The sequence below is a fragment of the Carcharhinus amblyrhynchos genome, chromosome 12 (assembly GCF_965287045.1).
Source record: "Carcharhinus amblyrhynchos chromosome 12, sCarAmb.v2.hapA, whole genome shotgun sequence".
In the NCBI taxonomy this organism is placed as follows: Eukaryota; Metazoa; Chordata; class Chondrichthyes; order Carcharhiniformes; family Carcharhinidae; genus Carcharhinus; species Carcharhinus amblyrhynchos.
Genome location: NC_137335.1, coordinates 35,854,999 through 35,877,402, shown reverse-complemented (window position 1 = coordinate 35,877,402; position 22,404 = coordinate 35,854,999). Strand labels below are relative to the sequence as shown.

General features: G+C 43.2%; 1 non-coding gene across 1 annotated transcript; it reads right to left on the bottom strand.

Annotated features, from left to right (window-relative positions):
* Window positions 1-20,950: 20,950 nt before the first annotated feature.
* On the bottom strand, window positions 20,951-21,113 carry LOC145351248 (U1 spliceosomal RNA). The gene has a single exon (XR_013888363.1). It is a non-coding gene; the product is annotated as a U1 spliceosomal RNA (small nuclear RNA).
* Between the last annotated feature and the right edge of the window lie 1,291 nt (window positions 21,114-22,404).

Below are 22,404 nucleotides of genomic sequence, written 5' to 3'. Positions count from 1 at the left end.
CAGTTTTGGGTTTTAAATAACTATTTACATTCTCTACAGTTCCACAGTAATTATCAAATGTAGAATCACACAATGTAATCCAAAATCTGAACTTTGTTGATGCTACACTTGATGTAAAAAAAACTTGATAAGGGATCTAGATATGACTGGTAAGGCTGACATTTATTGTTCATCTCCACCACTGCATCATATCTTTTGACAACCAATCAAAGAGCCATGATAAGTGTTTATGCTGAGATAATAAGCAGTCTTTGACAAAAAAATCGTACAGAAACATAAATTATTCATTGTATTTCTATGTTTCAGAATATTCAACATTCAGAAAAAATTCGGATACATGAAAGTGATAACAGTGTGTCTGTTGAAGGACTCACAGAAGTTGATGTCGCCTCTGTAGAGGATCTCCTTCAGGTTTTTAGAAAAGGAGCTTTAAACAGAAATGCAGGTACTTTAGAAAAAGTATGAATAATATTCTTTAAAGGAAAAGAAAAATACATGAAGGTCTAAAATTACAGATATTGAGTCTAATTTAATATTTCATATGTAATAATGTGAAAAGAGTATTTGAAGACCAGGATTTCAACCCCTTTGACTAAGGTCGTGGTTACATGGTTGGCAGCAGTGATTCCTGTGCTCCCATATGCTTTATAGATTTGGACAACATACAGTAGGCACCTCAAAACACTGGGGAAGTCCCACCAGCAGTGCCTTTGCACAATCTTTCAAATCTGAGACAAATTGTGCAGTCCAACAGCTAGATCCTGTGCCAAGCAAATATTGAGGTCCTAATTCTATTATTATCATTGGGATCTTAGCTTAGGTTGTCCTTGATTTGGATTGACAGAGACTGCTGAAAGCAGATAAATTTCAACTTTTATTAAACATTCTTCTATGTACAGGATAAGCTTGGCAGGAGGCTTTACATAGAACTATTTTTTTCCATGCTCTGTTCTCAACTGATCTTACATTACTGATGACATAGACTGTTTACATCAACTGCTTACACTGTAGGGAGAATTTTACCATCCCACCCATCACGGGAATTGTAGCAGGTGGGGTACGGACCATGCAAAGGTACGTTGATCTCGGGTAGGATTTCCCGGTATTAGGGCGAGCGCTGCTAGAAAATCTCACCCTATATCTCCCCCAAGTCTCTGATTTTCCTAGACACATCGGGTGGGACCGCGAGCCCACTCCGTCTGTCAACGAAATTTCCAGCATGGGCTCAAGATGTGGTGAAATCCAGAAGTTGGAATCTCGCTGGTGAGATCACAACTTCCAAATTTCGCCCCACCTTACCAGCAACATAATCAGTTTCTCACCCACAATGGGTATGAACCTGATTTACATATATTTTAATGGATTTTAATATGATTTAAGATGCCCTCCACCAGATATTGATCTCTTGCCATATAATCATCACTGACATGGGGTCATGTTTCCAATAGTTTCAACCAGATGTGAACCTCTCATGGCATAAAGGTGAGTATGGCCCCCAGGCGAGAGGGACATGGCCAGCCTGTGTGCTGGCAATGCCCCCTAGCACTGACCCAGGCACAGGTTGGCACTGCCAGCTTGTTGCCAGGCAGGTAGCAAGATCCAACTATGTCCGGCTACCTCCAGGCAAACCCCCCCAACCCCACCTGCCCACAAACACCAAGGTGAAGACAATGTAGGACCAGCGATCTGGGCCTATAAGCTGCCCCAGATCCCAAAGATTGGATACAGTATGTCTCTTCAAACTTGATATGCCCAGCCTTAAAATCGAGAGTACGAAAGAATGGCAGCCAGTTCTCAAATTCAGCGGGGAAATTATCCTCAGCACCTCTCAGAAGATTGGGCACATTCCACCTCTCCGAATTGGCTAGGATGTGTGACATACCATGCCACCGGATTTCCAAGGACTGAAGGTGAGCCTCCACTGAAGAAACTGTCCACTTGACCGACAGGATTCTTTCCTCTGCTTCATCCATTATCTTTCAGATATTTTGAAGCTCATCAAAATGAGGATCAATGATTTGCGCCATGCAGCTTAGACTGTTATCCACAACTTTACCCACAATGGCAGCCATCTTTTTGATGCCTGCAACATCACCTGAGTGTGAGCTCACTCACCAGCTAAACCATCATGATGAATGAAGCCCTGGCTTGACTTTACTTGGCTCCCTGTCACTCCAATTTAACAAGGATCTTCCAGGAACATTGCACAGAGTATACACTCCAGGACCTCTCTTCAAAGTTTTGAAGAGATGTCACTTACTACTCCATGCCAAACATTGAAGGAATTTTGCCACAACTTGTTGAAGAAAGTCTTTACTACTGGATGCTGGCAAGTGAAGTTCGTTGAATGTAGTAGCTTGTTGACTATGATCTGGGCGCAATTTGAAAGGTACAGACGTTTTGTCAATTGGCATTTCTACTCCTCCAGAACAGTATCAACACAAACAGCATGTGACAGCCAAAGATCTACCAGGAGTGGAAGTAATTATGGATGATCTCCTTGTCTATGGATGTGGGATATGATGAAAGAAGCCATCACAAACATGATCAGAATCTAGTGAGACTGCTAGAGAAAGCTGGGTAGATGAGCCAGAAACTGAACGCTCTCAACAGAAGTCCAAAGATGTGCAGGCTAGATGGATTGGCTATGCTAAATTGCACCTTAGTGTCAGGGGGACAAGCTAGGGTAAATGCATGGGGTTATGGAGATAGGGCCTAGGTGGGATAGTGGTTGGTGCATTCTTGATGAGCTGAATGGCCTCCTTCTGACTGTAGGATTCTATGATTCTACTCAACCTACTTGGCAGCTTGGAATCTGTGTGGAGAAGCTGTCACCTTGGTCCTTCACAGCAGACAACTGATGAGGAAGATTTGCTTTCACAAATCATGTCATGAACTGAACAATCAATCAACCCTGCGGTCAACGATTCCCCAGTGAAGACAATGGACCAGTGGTAACATTCACCATAGCAATGACATTCTTGGAAAGGCAACATTACCCCAGGAATGAATGGAGACCAGACATGCAGTCAAAAAAGCCCACATGCATACCATTAGAAAAACTGAGCACTTTAAAGATTATGGGTGGAAATTTCTATATTGTGCTGAGATGAGAAAACTGGCATGCAGCTCACAGCTAGGGTTTCTCTCCAGATCATCCAGCACACTATGCAGAGAAATCTGGAGGTGTAGCCCACACTGCCAAGCTGACAGAGCAGGGCCAGAAAAAGCCAACAGCCAGGACTCCGGAGATCAGTTTGCTGTTTTTAAAGGGCATTCTAATCTCCAATATAAAACAAAGGAACTCTGTTCCCTCGACATGCGACCCCCACCCCATAAGGATGCATAAGGAACACCCTCCTCACATGCACAAGAACCCCCATATACAAGGGATACCTCTCCCATCCCTTTGTGGGGCACTGCCAGGGTAGTGCCAGGCATGTGTCTCTCACCTCCTGGGGCTATACTTATCTATGCATCTCCAGCAGATTCCCTTTACCTGGTTCCAATTTTTGAAAAGCCATTGTAAATCTTGCTGATATGACATCATGTTGGCAAGATTGGAATTCCTGATTTGGAGGGAATGATATGGTAGGGAAGGCCACTAATTACATGAAAATTTATTGAAATATCATTCCTGACTTTCCTGGGAGAGAACCTCACTATGTCACCAGCAGGAGGCAGGGAGAATTGGAATGCAAGATTTTGCTGGCAAGATTCTCATTTTCCCAGTCTCACAAGATTTTGTACCTGTGCTAGCCACGAGCGCATACAGCGATGTAGGTGCAAAATTGCAGTGTAAGTGTGCAATGCACGTGTAGAAACAGGCCAAAGTGGGACAGACTATAATAAACAAACATTTATAATATATTTTTGCACGTGTGGTGATTTTCATTGCAGATCATGCATGTGTATGATCCGCAGCTGCAAATTATAGTATATTAAAGTTGTTTCATTTTTATGAAAGAGGGAATGATTGGAGTGCCTTTGATTTGATTTATTATTGTCCCATGTATTAATATATAATGAAAAGTATTGTTTCTTGCATGCATTACAGACAAAGCATACCATTCATAGAGAAGGAAAGGAGAGAGTGCAGAATATAGAGTTACAGTCATAGCTGGAGTGTAGAGAAAGATCAACTTAATGCGAGGTATGTCCATTCAAAAGTCAGATGGCAGCAGGGCAGAAGCTGTTCTTGGATCGGCACACTGTGGCTGTCCATAACATAACTATGGGAAGGCTGTCTCTATCATCATTTTTATAAAGGCTTGGCAGCATCTGCCACTTGTAGCAGATATGTTAGTAGATGGTTGTTGCTGAGTCTGTGGCCAATGATGAGGATGAAATCATCTATAAATTCGCACTTAATCATCTTTCTCACATTCTTCTCCCCCCCCTCATCTCACACTTACTCTCATTCACTAGTTGCAGATGACTGCTGCAGTGAAAGCTTAGACTGCTGTTATGCAATGTCAGCTTGCTGGCATGCAGTTTCAGTCTGGTACCAATGTACTAAGGGGCTTCTCGAGTGTCACAGTAGCGCAGCAATCTGTACTCCAACACATTTGGATCACTGAAGCACTGGCTTCATTCTGAAGTTCATATTATGGGGGTGATCTTACCAAAAGAGTTCTCAGTCCCAAACGAGTGTGAAAACGGGAGAAAATTGCACCAGTTTTTGGGTGACTTAAAAGTCGAATCTTACCACACTCTATGAAAAACAGCTTGATAAACTTGAAATTTGCCAAAAGGAGGAGTGAGCAAGGCCTAAATCGCCCAAGAGCCTGCTGATAGCAGCAGAAGGCACAATTGAGCATGTATGGGTTTCTGTGCAGAGACCTGAGAGTGCCTCTGCTGCTATCACCTGCCTCCATGGCCTAATCCCAGCACCCCTCCATTGCCACAGGCCCTGTGGCTGATTGAGTTCCCTCAAGCCCCAGCTCCTTGGTACAGCCCAGTACCTGATGGGCACTCAGTGTGCCAGGCTGGCACTACCAGGGTGCCAAGCTGGCAGTGTCAGGCTGGCACTGCCCAAGGGACCCCTCCATGACTCCAATCTACTGGGCAGCCTCATTGGCCTCCAGTTCTATCAGCGAGGCATTATGTCTGGACCCTGTTGATGAGGGCCATACATGATCCTCACTGGAGAGAATCTTCCCTGGCATGGCCACAGAGGCAATTGAGTCTGGAAGATTTCGTCCTAGGCTTGCTAATTCCATTTAGACCATAAGACATAGGAGCAGAATTAGGCCACTAGGCCCATCGAGTCTGTTCTGCCATTCAATCATGGCTAATATTTTCTCATCACCATTCTCCTGCCTTTTCCCCATAACCCCTAATCCCCTTATTAATCAAGAACCTATCTATCTGTCTTAAATGACCGGGCCTCCACCGGGAAGTTATGGTCCCAGCACTGACCCCTGAGGCACACCACTAGTCACCACTAGCTATCTTGAAAAAAATCCCTTTATTTCCACTCTCTGCCTTCTGCCAGTCAGCCAATCTTCTATCCACGCCAGGATTTTACCCTTAACACCATGGGCACTTAACTGTGACGAAGAGTTCCATAGATTCACCACTCTGGCTCCTTCTCATCTCTGTTTTAAAGGATCGCCCCTTCAGCTTGAGGTTGTGCTCTTTGGTCTAGTTTTTCCTACTAGTGGAAACATCCTTTCCACATCCACTCTATCCAGACCTCACAGTATCCTATAAGTTTCAATAAGGTTTCCCCTCATCCTTCTAAACTTCAACAAGTACAAACCCAGAGACCTCAACCATTCCTCATACGACAAGCTCTTCATTTGAGGGATCATTCTTGTGAACCTCCACTGGATCCTTTCCAAGGTGAGCGCATCCTTTCTTAGATACGGGGCCAAAAACTGCTCACAATACTCCAAATCGGGCCTGACCAGAACCTTATACAGCCTCAGAAGTACATCCCTGCTCTTGTATTCTAGCCCTCTTGACATGAATGCTAACACTGCATTTGCCTTCCTAACTGCTGACTAAACCTGCACGCTAACCTTGAGAGAATCTTGTACAATGACCCCCAAGTCCTTTGTGTTTCTGATTTCTTAAACATTTTCCGATTTAGAAAATAGTCTATGCCTCCATTTCTCCTTCCAAAGCGCATAACCTCACTTTTCCACATTGTATTCCATCTGCCACTTCTTTGCCCACTCTCCTAAACTGTCCAAATCCTTCTGCAGCCCTCCGCCACTTCCTCAATACTATCTGTCCCTCTACATATCTTTGTATCATCTGCAACTTTAGTAACAGTGCCATCAGTTCCTTCCTCCAAATCATTAATGTATATTGTGAAAAGTTATGGTCCCAGCACTGACCCCTGAGGCATACCACTAGTCACCACTAGCCATCTTGGAAAAAACCCCTTTATCTCCACTCTGTGCCTTCTGCCAGTCAGCCAATCTTTTGTCCATGCCAGGATTTTAGCCTTAACACCATGGGCACTTAACCTATTTAACAGTCTCTATGTGACACCTTGTCAAAGGCCTTCTGGAAATCTAAATAAATCACATCCACTGGTTTTCCTTTATCTAACTTCCATGTTACCTCCTCAAAGAACTCTAACAGATTTGTTAGACATGACACCCGCACCCCCCGCCCCCGACAAAGCTGTGCTGACTCAGTCCTAATTTATCATGCACTTTCAAGTATTCTGTGATCTTATCATTAATAATGGATTCTAGAATATTGCCAATGACAGAAATCCGGCTAATTGGCCTATAATTTCCCATCTGCTGCCTCCCTCACTCCTTTAAACAGTGGTGTTACAATAGCTACTTTCTAGTGCTCTGATACTCTCCCTTCCTCCAGTGATTCCTGAAAGATCAGTTCCAATGCCACCACAATTTGGTGTCCTTCATTATGGAGAGGAATAGGGTCACATGGCAGGGCAAGGTTTATAATTGGGGCAGGGGTAATTATGATGCGATTTGGCAAGAATAGGGAACATAAGATGAGAACAGGATCTGTCAGGTATGGGCACAAACGAAAAGTGGAGCTTGTTCAAGGAACAAATCCTGCATGTACTTGATAGGTATGTCCCTGACAGGCAGGGAGGAAATGGCCGAGTGAGGGAACCATGGATAATAAAGGAGGTCGAATGCCTGGTCAAGAGGAAAAAGGAAGCGTATGAAAGGATGAAAAGACAAGGTTCAGTTGGGCTGCTTGAAGTTTACAAGCTGGCTAGGAATGAGTTTAAAAAAAGGGCTTGGGAGAGCTGGGAGGGGACATGAGAAGTCCTTGGCAGATCAGATAAAGGAGACCCCAAGGCTTTTTACTCTTCTGAGAAATAAAAGAATGACCAGGGTGAGGTTAGGACCGGTCAAGGATAGTAGTGGGAATGTGTACGGAGTCAGAAGAGATAGGTAAGGTGTTGAATGAATACTTTTCTTTAGTGCTCACTAAGGAGAGGGACCATAGTTTTGAGGATGAGTGTGTGACACAGGCTGATAGGATGGAGAAGGTAGATGTTCTGAGGGCAGATGCATTAGCAATTTTGAAAAACCTGAGGGTGGATAAGTCCCCTGGGCCAGATGGAATACATCCTAGGATACTTTGGGAGGCAAGGGATGAGATTGTGGAGCCTTTAGCTTTGATCTTTGGGTCCTCACTGTCCACAGGGATTGTGCCAGAGGACTGGAGAGTGGTGAATGTTGTTCCCCTCTCCAAGAAGGGAAATAGGAATGACCCTGATAATTATAGGCTTTCTTCGGTGGTTGGTAAGTTAATTAATAGAAAGGGCCCTGAGGGATAGGATTTACGGCCATTTGGAAAGATGCAGTTTAATCCGGGATAGTCAACACGGTTTCGTGAGGGGTAAGTCTTGCCTCACAAATTTGATTGCATTCTTTAAGGAGGTAACTAAGTGCGTAGACGAAGGTAGAACAGTTGATGTCATATACGTGGATTTTAGTAAGGTGTTTGATAAGGTTCCCCATAGTAGGCTCATGAAGAAAGTAAGGAGGTACGGAATAGAAGGAAATTTGGCTGATTGGATAAGTAACTGGCTGTCACATAGAAGACAGAGGGTGGTGGTGGAGGGAAACTTTTCAGACTGGAGGCCAGTTACCAGCAGTATACCACAGGGATCAGTGCTGGATCCTCTGCTATTTGTGACTTTTATCAATGACTTGGAAGAGGGGGCTGAAGTGTGGGTGAGTAAATTTGCTGATGACACCGAGATTGGTGGAGTAGTGGATGAGGGCTCTTGTGAGCTGCAAAGAGACATTGATAGAATGAAGAGCTGGGCTGAAAAGTGGCAGATGGAGTTTAACCCTGATAAATGCAAGGTGATTCATTTTGGTAGGACAAACTTGAATGCAGATGGCAGGGTTCTAAGGAATGTGGAGGAACGGAGAGGTCTTTGGGTTCATATCCACAGATCTCTGAAGGTTGCCACTCAAGTGGATAGAGCCGTGAAAAAGACTTATAGTGTGTTAGCATTTATTAACAGGGGGGTTTGAGTTTAAGAGTTGTGGGGTTATGCTGCAACTATACTGGACCTTGGTGAGATCACATTTGGAATATTGTGAGCAGTTCTGGTCACCTCACTATAAGAAGGATGTGGAAGTATTGGAGAGAATGCAGAGGAGATTTACCAGGATGCTGCCTGGTTTGGAGGGTAGGTCTTATGAGGAAAGGTTGAGGGAACTGGGGGTTTTCTTGAGGGAACTGGGGGGTTGCAGTTGTAAATGCGTCTAGTTTGGGGGCGTTTAAGAGATCTCTGGATAGGTTTATGGACGAAAAGGGATTGGTATAGGCTAGTGGGTCATTGTTTTTGTAACTGGTCGGCGCAACATCGTGGGCCGAAGGGCCTGTTCTGCGCTGTAATGTTCTATGTTCTATGTTCTCTTTGGAGCGGAGGAGGATGAGAGGCAACTTTGTAGAGGTTTATAAGATGATGAGGGGGATAGATAGAGTGGACTTCAGAGACTATTTAGTTGGGTGGATGTAGCAGTTACTAGCGGGCATGACTATAAAGTTCATGGTGGGAGATATAGGATGGATGTCCAAGATAGGTTCATTACTCAGAGAGTGGTTGGGGTGTGGAATGCACTGCCTGCTATGATAGTGGAGTCGGACACTTTAGGAACTTTCAAGCGGTTATTGGATAGGCACATGGAACACACCGAAATGATAGGGAGTGGGATAACTTGATCTTGGGTTCGGACATAGCTCAGCACAACATTGAGGGCCGAAGGGCTTGTACTGTGCTGTACTGTTCTACGTTCTATGTAACTTCCTCAGCTATCTCTTTTAGAACTCTGAGGTGTAGTCCAGGTGATTTATTCACCTTCAGACCTTTTCTGTTTCTCCAGAACCTTCTCCTTAGTGATGGCCATTACACTGTGCCCCCGACTCTTCTGAGCTGTGGCATCTCACTGGTGTCTTCCACCTTGAAGGCAGATGCAAAGTAACTATTGAGTTCCCCTGCCATTGCTTTGTTTCCTATTATTACTCCTCCAGTCTCATTTTCCAGTGGTCCAAAGGCACTCCCTTACCTTTTTATGTATCTTCTTTTATATTACTAGATAGCTTACACTCATATTTCATTTCCCCTCTTGCCCTCTGCTCACTTTTAAAGGCTTCCCAATCCTCTGGCTTCCCACCAATCCTTGCCACTTCGTATGCTTTTTCTTTGCTTTTATGCTGTGCTTGACTTCTCTCATCAGCCATGGATGCCTCATCCTCCCCTTAGCCTGTTGCCTCCTCCTTGGGATGAATTTCTGTTGTGCCTCCCGAATAACTCTCAAAAACCCCTGCCATTTCTGTTCCACTGTCTTCCCTGCTAGGCTCCCTTTCCAATCAACTCTGGCCAGCAACTCCCTCATGTATTTGTAACTATTTTTATTTAATTGTAATATCATTACATTTGATTCCAGCTTCTCCCTTTCAAACAGCAGGGTAAATTCTATTATATTGTGGTCACTGCTCATTAAGGGTTCCTTCACCTTGAGTTGCCAAATCAAGTCTGCCTCATTACATATCGAAGTAAAAAGTCTGACAACACCAGGTTTTAGTCCAACCTATTTATTTGATAATATACTCACAAGCTTTCAGGGTTAGCCCCTTCATCAGGTGAATGGCGAGTTCTGGCCTCAGACAGAGCATATAAAGCACGGACAGTTTAGAGATTACTGATTAGAATAATCAGTAATACATCATCATTACATATCACGAAACCTGGAATTGCCTGTTCCCTTGTAGGCTCTGTCACAAGCTGCTCCAAAAAACCATCTCTCAGACATTCCACAAATTCCTTTACTTGGGATCCACTACCAACTGATTTTCCCAGTCCACCTGCATATTGAAGCCCCCCAGGATTATTGTAATATTGCCTCTTTTATATGCCTTTTCTATCTCCTGATTTATTTTCTGCCCCACATCCTGACTATTGCTAGGGAGCCTGTATATAACTCCCACCAGGATCTTTTCACCTTTGCAGTTTCTCAACTCTACCCACACAGATTCTATGCCTTCTGATCCTGTATCTTGTCATCAACTTCTTGCTTTCGATTGAACTTCATGCCTTACTAACAATGCAGCCCCTCCTCCTTTGCCTATCTGCCTGTTCTGATCCCCTTGCAGATACATCTCTGTGGTGCCTACAACATCATACTGGCCAATTTCAATGTGCGCAACAAGCTCACTTACTTTATTCCGTATGCTGCATGCATTTAGGTACAACACCCTCAGTCTTCTGGTCCGCCTTGTTGGCCAACAAGGGGCATACATGCGGTGGGTTGTGCGAGGGCTGCTCTTGGATGTTGCTTTGAGAGTTGCCTAGTGCTTCACATCCATTAGTGTACGCTTAAACTGGACCAATTGACGGGCAACACAACAGCTCAGTGACTATCACTGTTTGCTGTGCAGTTACAGGGAGCCGGGTCGGATCTCTGGCTTGGGTCGGTGTCTGTGGGAGTTTGCACATTCTCCCCATGCTTGCGTGGGTTTTCTCCAGGTGCTCTGGTTTCCTCCCACACCCCAAAAACGTGCTTTTAGGCTGATTGGTGTCAATAAATTGTCCCTAAATTGGATCTCCCTTAATCTGGTGCACGTATAATTCCCTAAATTTGCACCCCTTTATTGTGGAGTCCACTAGAGGAAGACAAAAGTCGTAGGTAGAAGAAAGACTTGAATAAGGCACTCACTGAGTGTTAAAATGCGTGGTGCAGGCTTGTTAGGCCAAAGGGCCTGTTTCCTGTGCTGTGCTTTTCTTTTGTTCTTGCATTGACCACCTCTCTTCTTATCACTTTTTTTTGCTCTGCCTGAGGTTAGATTCCTGTCACTTTCTATACTCTCTCCTCTATTATGTGGTCTGGGAACTTTACTAACCTCTCCTGAGCCCTCAGCTCCATTAACCTGCACTTCTACCCTCTCGTTTTAACATTGATTTTCTAATTCTCCATACAACTGAACAACACCCCCTTCCACCACCTCCCCACGCAACCCCGCCCCCCCCCCCAACTATTCAGTTTAAATATATTTAAGTAGTATATTCCGCCTCATGCCCTTTTCAGGCGCAAGACTGACTTTGCAAGATATCCAGTGCTGATAAGATTACAAGAGACGAGAAATCAGACGCAAACCTGATTCCTTGGCTCTCTTGCAGTCCTTTCGGCTTGCCCCACCCATCGGCTGGCAGGGCAAGAAGGTAAGATTGCAACCAATGTGTCTCCTAATATGGCTATTCTGCTAATGCCTACTGGGGCTACCAGGCTGATTCCGGGGATGGCGGGACTAATGTTTGAGGAGAGATCGTTTCTCTGGAGTTCAGACATATGAGGGGGAATCTTCTAACAGGACCAGACAGGGTAGATGCGGGGAGGATATTCCCAGTGATGGGAGAGTGCAGAACCAGGATCACAGTCTGAGGATTCAGGGTAGACTATTTAGGACAGAGGAGACATTTCTTCACCCAAAAAGTAGTGAGCCTGTGGAATTAATTACCACAGGAAGTAGTTGTTGCCAAAACATTGAATGTATTCAAGAGGCGGTTGGATATAACACTTGGGACAAATGGGATCAAAGGTTATGGGGAAAAAGCAGGATTAGGCTATTGAGTTGGATAATCAGCCATGATCATAATGAATGGTGCAGCAGGCTTGAAGGGCCAAATGGCCTCCCCCTGCTCCTACCTTCTATGTTTCTATGTTAACCAGTCAGCCCAGTCTGCTGCTGTTCATGCTGAGATGGTACAGTTCACAACTCGGCCTTCTGGGCATAGAGATACTCAAAATCATTCTCCAAACCCAACTCCAATCTCCACTACTTAAAATCAGCAGGTTTTCCATCAACCGCTGGGATGGCAAAATATAGGAGAACTAAGACAGGCAAGGCACATCGAAGGTAAGCATAAAAGAAATGCACAAAGGTGGTTAGTTGTCTTTGCATCCATTATGATATGGTTTGTTAATAAATTTGATTTGAAATGTTTATTTTGTGATGAATTTATTTTTGTATTATGTCCATCGTCAGATGTTGAGGTAGTCAATCACTGGGGAATGGTGGTGAATGGGGAAAGGAGGTGACAATTACAGGTATCTAACTTGGTTGAGTTCACAGTCAGTTATACCAGGTATGGGCTGGCAAAATTATTTCCTCCCTTTCTCGTCCTCCTTGTCCAGTACTCCTGCCTCTCAGTTGCTTGCTTTATAGCTGGTGTCTGTGTTGTCCACGCATGATGGCAAGATTGTGCAATACGCAGCAGACCAGTACAAAGTTTGGCATCCGTTCTATTAACTGCAACTTCAGGAAGGTTCAGAAACGGAAGCATTGTTTTGGCATACCAATGAGTTGCAGTATATTAGACTGCGTGTGAGGCACCCCCTCACAGGGGGTGTACATCTTAACGTGTTAATGATTAAATTTATAGCGATATAAACTTGAATTTTGGTATGTGGTGAACGGGTTTCACAGACTTTCTGAGACCTGCCAGTGAACACAGGCAAGAACACAATGGAATTTGAGGGAGCTGAAAACAACAAAATAAATAGTGTAACCTCTCAGCTTTCTTACCTGCTCATGAGAAAGGCTTTGTGCTATGAGGTAATTAATTAGAATCGTACAGTACAGAAGAAGTCAAACGGCCCATCGAGTCTGCAGACACGTGTGAAACACCTGATTGCCCACTAATCCCATTTACTAGTTCTTGGTCCATGGTCTTGAATGTTATGTCACGCCAATTAATATTGAAAGATAAAGCACTGCGGCTAAATTCCTGACAAATCCCCTGGAGATGACAGCCTACATCCTTATGATCCAAGATGTGGCTTCAAAGATAGTAGACATAGAATCACTACAGTGCAAAAGGAGACCAGTCAGCTCATTGGGCCTACTCAGACAACAATCCCACCCAGGCCCAATCCCCACATATTTATTCTGCTAATCACCCTGACACTAAGGGGCATTTTAACATAGCCAATCAACCTAACCTTCCTGGAGGGCTACGTTGGATATAGCTGCAGGATTTCAGTCCGAGGCCCATAAATGCATAAGTTAAGTGATTGATGGCTTGTTTGACTGGCAATTATGTCAACTTTGCCACTGATGATACTGTTCAAAGTTGGGTTGGGTTTGGGGACTCTAGTAGGCTTCCCTCAGATGCAGGGCATAATCAATTGCACACATATGGTATTTAAGGTATGCCTTGCTCACTAAAGGGTCACTAAGTAATACCTACTTAAACTGTGCCTGAGCCATCTGTAAGAAACGCAACCAATAAAACTTAAAAGCCATACAATGATGGCCATATAACAACCAGGGGTATATTGAACAAATTATCAGGATGCTGATCCATTTCAGGTGCCTGGATAGGTCTGGTTGGCTCCTTCAGTATGCACCAGCCAGAGTCTCCAGAATGGTTGTTGTGCGCTGCGTTCTACGTAACATTACACAGCAGCAAGGTTTGGAGGAATAAGATGCAAAAGTAAGAACCTCTCCAGAAAATTCTGAGGAGGAGGCAGTAAATGATGTGGCCAGTGCATGAGCAGTACTTAACACTTGTCTGGAATTCCTTCATTATTGCTTAGGTACCACCAGTTTGCTCACATATAAAAAGCACTTTTTTCACATACTCCCACCCCCAATCCCCTAACACAAAATAGTCCAGCATTCAAAACTTAAAGTTTATTTATTGGTCACAAGTAGGCTTACATTAACACTGCAATGAAGTTACTGTGAAAATCCCCTCATCACCACAATCTGATGCCTGTTCAGGTCCAAGGAGGGAGAATTTAACATGGCCAATCTACCTAACCAGCATATCTTTGGACTGTGGGAGGAAACCAGAGCACCCAGAGGAAGCCCACATAGAAACAGGGAGAACGTGTAGACTCCACACAGACAGTGACCCAAGCCAGCAATCAAACCTGGGTCCCTGGCTCTGTGAGGCAGCAGTACTAACCACTGTGCCACCATGCCGCCCAAACAATTCATTCACTGTTCAGAGTCAATTCATGTCTTGCCATTCATTACAAGTGAAAGACTACTTTTCAGACAGTAACCCAAAATGGGCAATGTAGGAAAGTGGCTGAAAGAAATATTGGACTAGAAGTTCATCTCAGACAGTGGCTCAAAATGGGTGCTCTGGGCTCAGCTGCTCTTCAGAAGCAGCTCCTATTCATTTTCACTGACTGCAATGAAACTGAGTATCTGTTATGGGAGACCAATTCTGTATTCTACCCCCTTTGCATCACCACTCAAAATGAATTTGTACCCTAATATTTCTATGGTTCAAAAAAAATTTAACAATCTAACATTGTATAACACACCCATATGCATATCCTAATGAAATATAAAATTGTACTCTCCCTCTTCCTAGCACTTTCATATGGTGTAGCTTCGGCAGAAGTAGAGAGACAGGCAGATCATATCCCTGTTTTACTGCTAAGTTCTCGATAAACTGTGCATGTGCAGTCACGCACTGGTCTAAAAACTGCTGTGGTCTTGATTATTAACAACATGCACATGACACATGGAGGGAGAGTATTTGCTACCCCATCAGCTGAAGCTTTGTGAAGCTGTGATGCCAGACATGGCCAGGTTTCCACTGGTGTCTGATCTTCTCAGTGCAGCTGGCCAAGCTATATAGCAATGGCTGACTGGCTGGTAGCTCACCTAATGGCAGCACATAATGAGGAAGAGAGAGCTCTGAAAGTGAGAGATGGTGGAGAAAAGGGGCTTGTTTGACTCCCTGTAATGTAATGTGATGTAATTGGACTGATGTTATCCCATCAGAGATGTGAGGACTCATCTGTCCTTGAGAGAGATGATGAGTGGGAGAGTTAGGGAAGTGATGATTCAGGAGATATGGCAAGCATGAGGAAAGAAAGTGGCAAGTTGGGAGGGATGGCAAGTGTGGAGAAAGCCAGTGAGCCAGACAGAGTCATAGGATGGAGCAACATAGGAGCATAGGATTTAGGAGCATGAGTAGGCCATTGGCTCTTCAAGTCTGCTCTGCCATTCAGTACCATCATGACTGACCTACACTTTCCTGTCTGAACTCCTGTAACCCTTTATTCCCTTGTCTATCCAAAATCTGTCGAACTTTGCCTTGAGTAAATTCAATGATGTAGCCTTCACTGTTCTTTGAGGAAGGGAATTCCACATACTACTGACCCACTAAGAGAAATAAATTCTCCTCATCTCAGTCATAAAAGAAAGACTTCTTATTTTAAACTGCGTCCCTAATTGTAGTTACCCCGACAAGTGGAAACATCCTGCTGGCATCTATCCTATCAAGTCCCATTCCAGATCATACGAGTCAGGAGAGGGTGAGTTGAAGGTAACTAATTAAATGTAGGTAGCAGTTAGTAAGTGAATTTTTTTCATTAGATTCAAAGCAGCCAAGAGGATTTTAATGTAAAAATTACAGGTCAGAAACCTGATCCACCCTTATTACATGTTTACTGATGGGAAAGTGATTTTTGTTTTTATGTTTATGTTTATCGCACTTTTTTTTAGGAGAAATTATTGGCTCCATCATCTAGCCAGCCAACTTAGCTTGGTCTCTTTCCAATGACTATGATTAGTGGTCTCCTAAATCAAAATGAGCTAATTTTTTTTCATGTCAAACAAAAAATGTCACAATGAAAGGGAATTTTGTTTTGCACACACAAAGGCACTAGATAAAATCTTTTTATATGTCAAGTCAAGCACTATAATCTTTAATTTCATGCATAATGAAAGTGAAAAAAAAATTATTTCATGCATGATTGCTAATGATATAATATTCGTTTCTTATGTCTTGGTTTTGTTTCATATGGCCTATTCCTGCTCCTATTTATTGTGTTCTTGCTCTTATAGAATATAGAATCCCTATTGTGCAGAAAGAAGCCATTCAGCTGATCAAATCTGCATCAGCTCTCCAAAAGAGCATTTCACCCAGATCCACCCTATCCCCATAACCCTGCCTATTTACCAGGGCTTTACCTAATTTACCTAACCTGCGTATCTTTGAACAAAAAGGGGCAATTGAAAATGGCCAATCCACCTAAACTGTACATCTTTAGACTGTGTGAGGAAACTGGAGCACCTGGAGGAAACCCATGCAGATGTGGGGAGAATGTACGAACTCCACACAGCCACCAAAGGCTGGAATCGAATCCGGGTCTTTGTGAGGCAGGAGTGCTAACCTCAGTGTCACTGTGCTGCCCCAAATAATAAGTAATGCCGTTGTTTGTTTTAGAAAGCCACTAACAGATGCCCTGTACTTATTTCCAGTGCACTACGGAGATGTAGAAGCAAGGCCCCAGTTTCCTGCACAGGTGAATGTAAAAGACCCTATAGCACTCTCTTAGAAAAGGACAGGTGTCTTGGCCAATATTTATCTCTCTATTAACATAAACACAGATTTTCCGACCATGCAAATTGCTATGTGCAAATTGGCTGCCACATTTCCTACACTACAACAGTGAGTTCACTTTAAAAGTACTTCTTGACTGTACAAGGCTATTGGTCATGAAAAATGCTTTATAAATACAATTTTTCTTCTCCTCAGGCTTTGTGCATGCTACTCAACCTGCTCTGACAAAGAGTCATCCAGACTCAAAATGTTAGCTCTTTCTCTCTGCACAATTACTGTCAGACCTGCTGAGATTTTCCAGCATTCTCTGTTTTTGCTATTGGATTGCCACCTGCTCCCAGCATGTTACTAACTTAAAATGAAGTATGTTTAGAAGAAAATCCACACAGACACAGTAACATAACGTGTGTCTTTTTTTTCAGGTGTGTCTAAAGGGGATTTCAGTAACAGCAGTCACACGTTGTTTTACATTTCTATTGTTCATACAAATATCAACACAGAAAAATGTAAGCATTCATGTCCTCTGTGAATTTTGTATATGTTAATTATTAATTTTAAATTAATTTTGTATATGTTTCACAGAATTAAAACTACATTGAAACATCTGCATATTTTCTAATTGCACCTTGTTTCCTGTGAATAACATATGAGATTTATGTTCATCCACCCTATCCCACATAATTGCAGTACCTTGGCCAGTTGGGCAAATAATATCAGGAAAGTTCCTGTCTTTATTCCTGAGACAATTAAAGCAATTCTAGGAGATCACTCTTGTCCTAAAAGTTTCCTGCAGTATCTATCTTTTCTAAGAAGTGATCTCTGGTCCAGCTGGAAATAGGTTAAATGAATTCAATGAAATAGTGTCTATCGCATCAACTGACAGCCTATTCCAGTGATCCACTATTCTCTTGAAGAACAATCACCTCCTGACATCTAATTGAGTTCTGGACTTATGCAATTCACAACTGATTTTGATTTGATTTGATTTATTATTGTCACATGTATTAATATACAGTGAAAAGTATTGTTTCTTGTGCTATACAGACAAAACATACCATTCATAGAGAAGGAAACGAGAGAGTGCAGAATGTAGTGTTACAGTTATAACTAGGGTGTAAAGAATGATCAACTTAATGAAAGGTAAGTCCATTCAAAAGTCTGAAAGTAGCAGGGAAGAAGCTGTTCTTCAGTTGGTTGGTATGTGACCTCAGACTTTTGTATCTTTTCCCTGAAGGAAGAAGGTGGAAGAGAAGATTTCTGGGGTCCTTAGTTATGCTGGTTGCTTTGCCAAGGCAGCGGGAAGTGTAGGCAGAGTCAATGGATGGGAGGCTGGTTGACTTGTCCTTCTTGTGACTCCTTGTCCTCCATTACATACTTAATTGGAAAAAACAGTCAAGCTTCACACAGCTTATTCCCTTCATGATCTTATAAATCTTAATCAGATCATTTTAAGTCAAAACTTCTTTAAAGTGAATTCTTTTAGCTCTTTTAGCTCATCTAAGATGCAAAAAATTAGGAGTTAATCTGGTGCCCCTCACCCCACCCCTTTGCTCATTTTCCAAAGCCTCAATAGCACCCATTACTTGAGAAGATCAAATCAGGACAAAGTGGGGCAGGGATTCACTGACTCCATTTGTCACTGGTAGGAATCCTAATCACCTGCTGAATGAGGCATCAGGCCTAAAATGGCCTTCCGCTGGTCATGAATGCATTTGGGATCCACTGGCCCCTCTCCGCTGGTTCTGATCAGGTTTCCTCCCAGAATGATTGGGAACCCAATAATTATATAAAACCCCTCATTGTAATCTCATTAGCCGGCTGGATGGCCCATTCAACAGCCTCTCACTATTCACCCGTCTCCCCCATGGGAACTGCACAGTATGGTCATGACCTTCATGGCCCTGGTGTGTTGGGGTTCGAAGGAGGGAGGGCCCATGTGCCCCTCTGCCACAGCCAGATTCCAAGGATTCTGAAGGTTGGGTGGGCTCTGGCTGGGATCAAGGGATTCGCCTTGGCACTCTACACCGGGATGAGGCTCTAGTGGCTAGAGTACCCTTCTAGCCCTTGGAAAAGTGCTATTCAGTTCCAGAATGGTGAATTCAGATACTATCCTGGGGTAAGATATTCATTATTGTCTTTATCCCCTAAAACCCTTACCTGGTTACTAATCTATTTGCCCCCTGGACAGCTGGAAGGCTCCCAAATCACCACAGCAGTCAATGCTCTTTAAGTCAGTCACTTTCAATAAGGGGCACGGATTCCCTTCTCCACAGTTGTTTACTCATGTCCATTCTTTTAACACAGCATTTATTTCAAAGCTCTGAGCCTTCATAGAAAAATAAGAACCTTTGAAATACCTCTAAACTTTCTGAAAACCTTTGTTTCCATTAAATCACGAAACTTTTCAGTTCAGTCCTTTTAATCATCCTTTGATTGACAGCTTAATGATTTTTTACTCTTCATGCAGCCAGTTGTGTTTATTTACCTTTCCTTCATGCCTGAATGCATCTCATGTATCCCTATTGTATCTAACTGCAATATTTACACAAGAGAGAACATGAACACCACTTAACTGGTTTGAGGTTGTCTACAGCTGCTTGTGGTTGCAGAATAAAATTATTGCCCTCACAGTGAATGGTAACTGAAACAGAGGGATAAAAAGAGCAGCAATATTAGTTAATAAAAAGAGAAACTTAACTGTCAACAAGAAAGTAATGCAATCGATCAGAAAGTAAAAAGTATAAAAGAAAAGAACCCACAACATTTAACCAAATATGTTTTTGTATTTAGCTGAAGATAAATGCATCACAGCAGGCAAGCTTACACTGGTAAGACTGCTCTAAGTTACATTTTTGAAAGGTTTTGATATATTTGATGTTTGATAATATTCATTTTACGTGTATTTCTTCTTTAGGTGGATTTAGCTGGATCTGGTCAAGTAAGTAGAATTTTCATTGACAAATACAATATAAAGAAATCTAAAGGTACAAAATATACCAAGAAGAAGAAGTCAAAATTATACTGATCACATTTTCATTAAGTATCTCCTATATATACATAAAAATCAGAATAATTAATTGCTAATTAATTTCAAATCAAACTTATCTATCAACTAATTAATATTAGACTTTAAATTATTTTATTCATTATTGTTTTGAGGTTTTGTTTTAAAGAAACAGTTTCTAATTCTTTTTCTGGCTGGACTTTAAAAAGTAATAAACCATAATCCTATTAAGACTGCCAGCCAGCCAAAATATGCAACTTCCATTTCATCCAAGTAGACAATGAGACTGTTGTGATTGCCAAATCTGCTGGCAGTGTCTTTGCCTTGAATCACTCAGATTTATTGAGTTGGAGTGTGAGCTAGAAAGAATCTGATACACAAGCAAGGGGGGAATTTCTGGACAGAGGGATAAAATGAGCAGCAATATTAGTTAATAAAAAGAGAAACTTAACTGTCAACAAGAAAGTAATGCAATCGATCGGAAAGTAAAAAGTATAAAAGAAAAGAATCCACAATATTTAACCAAATATGTTTTTGTATTTGGCTGAAGAGAAGTGCAAAACAGCAGGCAAGATCATAGGGAAGAAAATTCAAGATCATAGGGAAGAAAATGGAGAAGGTTCTGTTAACGGAATATCAGATGCTGGGAACTAAATTAAAGAGCATCAGGACGTCACAGTTGATAATTTTGGGATTATTACCAGACCCTTGAGCTAATTGACATAGGAATAGACAGATCAGGAAGGCGAATGTGGACTGAAAGACTGGTATAGGAAGTTCCAAGGGGCATTGATGCCAGTACTGAGACAGAAAGGAACTGAATGGGTCCAGTGTCTTGGAGAAAAAATAAATGGGGCTTTGAATAGGACTTTACATTAATAAGACAGGGAGAACAATCTAGTGAAAATCACATAAATCAGAGGATATAATAAACAGATGACAAGAGTAAAGAGCAGATCAAGAGTAAAAGTAACATAGTCAGGTAACAGATATAGTTCCAGAACATTAAAACAACTGTTAAAATGAATGGAACAATTAATAATTCAAACTAAAGGGGAACTGATGGCAATAATTCTTAGCAAAGAACCAGTTGTAGCAGGGATAGCTGAAACATAGTTACATAGAGAACAGAACTGGCTGTCAAATTTTGCAGTCGAGTATCCCACATTTGGGGACATCGCAGGCGTCAACACACCCGAAATGCAATGGGCTAGCCTCGTCCTGGGCGAACCACTTGCTTGATCATAGTTTCACCCCTGCCAGGCTGTCAAATATTACTAGGCATTACATATTTAGGGTGGAAGGAGAAGGAAGAGGAGAAGATTTTAAAAAATCAGGATGTGTCACTGGTAAAGTCAGCACTTATTGCCTATCCTTGAGAATGTGTTGGTGAGCTGTCTTCTTGACTACAACAGGATGGGTTTGTAAGCAATTTCAGAGGGCAATCATATAGTTTTTGGGTCTGGAGCCACATATGAACCACATATGTAAGGACAGTAGGTCACCTTGTCAGAAGGAAATCTGTGGTTTTGGAATGAAAATCCAGTAGTTTCGTGGGCACGATTCTCCCATTGTGACCTGCAACTTTTCTGGCAAGTCAGGCCGGGAGATGTGCGTGTTGGCCGTTTTGTGGGTTCCTGACAGTTTTTACATCTCCCAGCTGGAGAAAAATGGCGCCGCTGGGAATCCGCTGAAAATCGGTGGGCCACTGTTTAGCATGAGCTTACAATCCTATGCATGCCATTATCGGAATCCACACGGCAATCTTCACCCATGTCTGGGCCTCCCACCTCTTTGGCGTGATGTAATTTTGGTGCGAATCAGAACAGGTGTTTTCTTGAACTCGCGTGAGGAGCTAAGTGTTACTAGCGGAGCGCAGGGCATGTTGCAGGCAGGCCCTGGAGATGCCTGGTGGCCTTCCTCTGATTGCCTTCAGGTTTTGGCCCATTGATGAGTGGCATCTGTGGGGGGAGGGATGGGTTTTGTGGGGGGGGTTTCCATTTCCTCACAGCTCCTTGGGTGAGGTTCTGTCAGGGACTCCTGCTCCCCCCTACACAAGCAGCGCTGAAGGTGACTTTGGGAAGCAGCCTTGAGGGCTCCACCCACCGCCTGCACCCCCACTGCCTGCCCCTGTTCTGAGCAGTGCTGAAGTGCACTGTGAAAGGCAGTGTTGAGGGCACTCCCACCCATCACCCCTCCTCCAAGCAACACAGTAGCTGACTGTGAGAGGCAGTGGTGGGGTCTCCCGCTCCCCTCACCCCCCACCAAGCAACACTAAAGCACACTGTGGGAAGCATCCTTGAGGGCTCCCGCTTCCCCTACCCCCCTACCCCTCTACCCCTCCCTCCAAGCAGCGCTGACGCTGACTGAGAGAGGCAACGGTGAGGGTTCCAGCTTCCTCCCACCCTCCACAGCACTTTGCAGTGGCATTGTCTTTCTGTGGGGTGTGATCAGGGACTCTACTAAGTGCTGGTGTTCTGGGGTGGGGAAGGAATGTACCATGTGCTGACTGAGGCCTAACCATATGAAGAAGCTGATGCTCCAGGTTGGATTGCAGAGGTTCAGA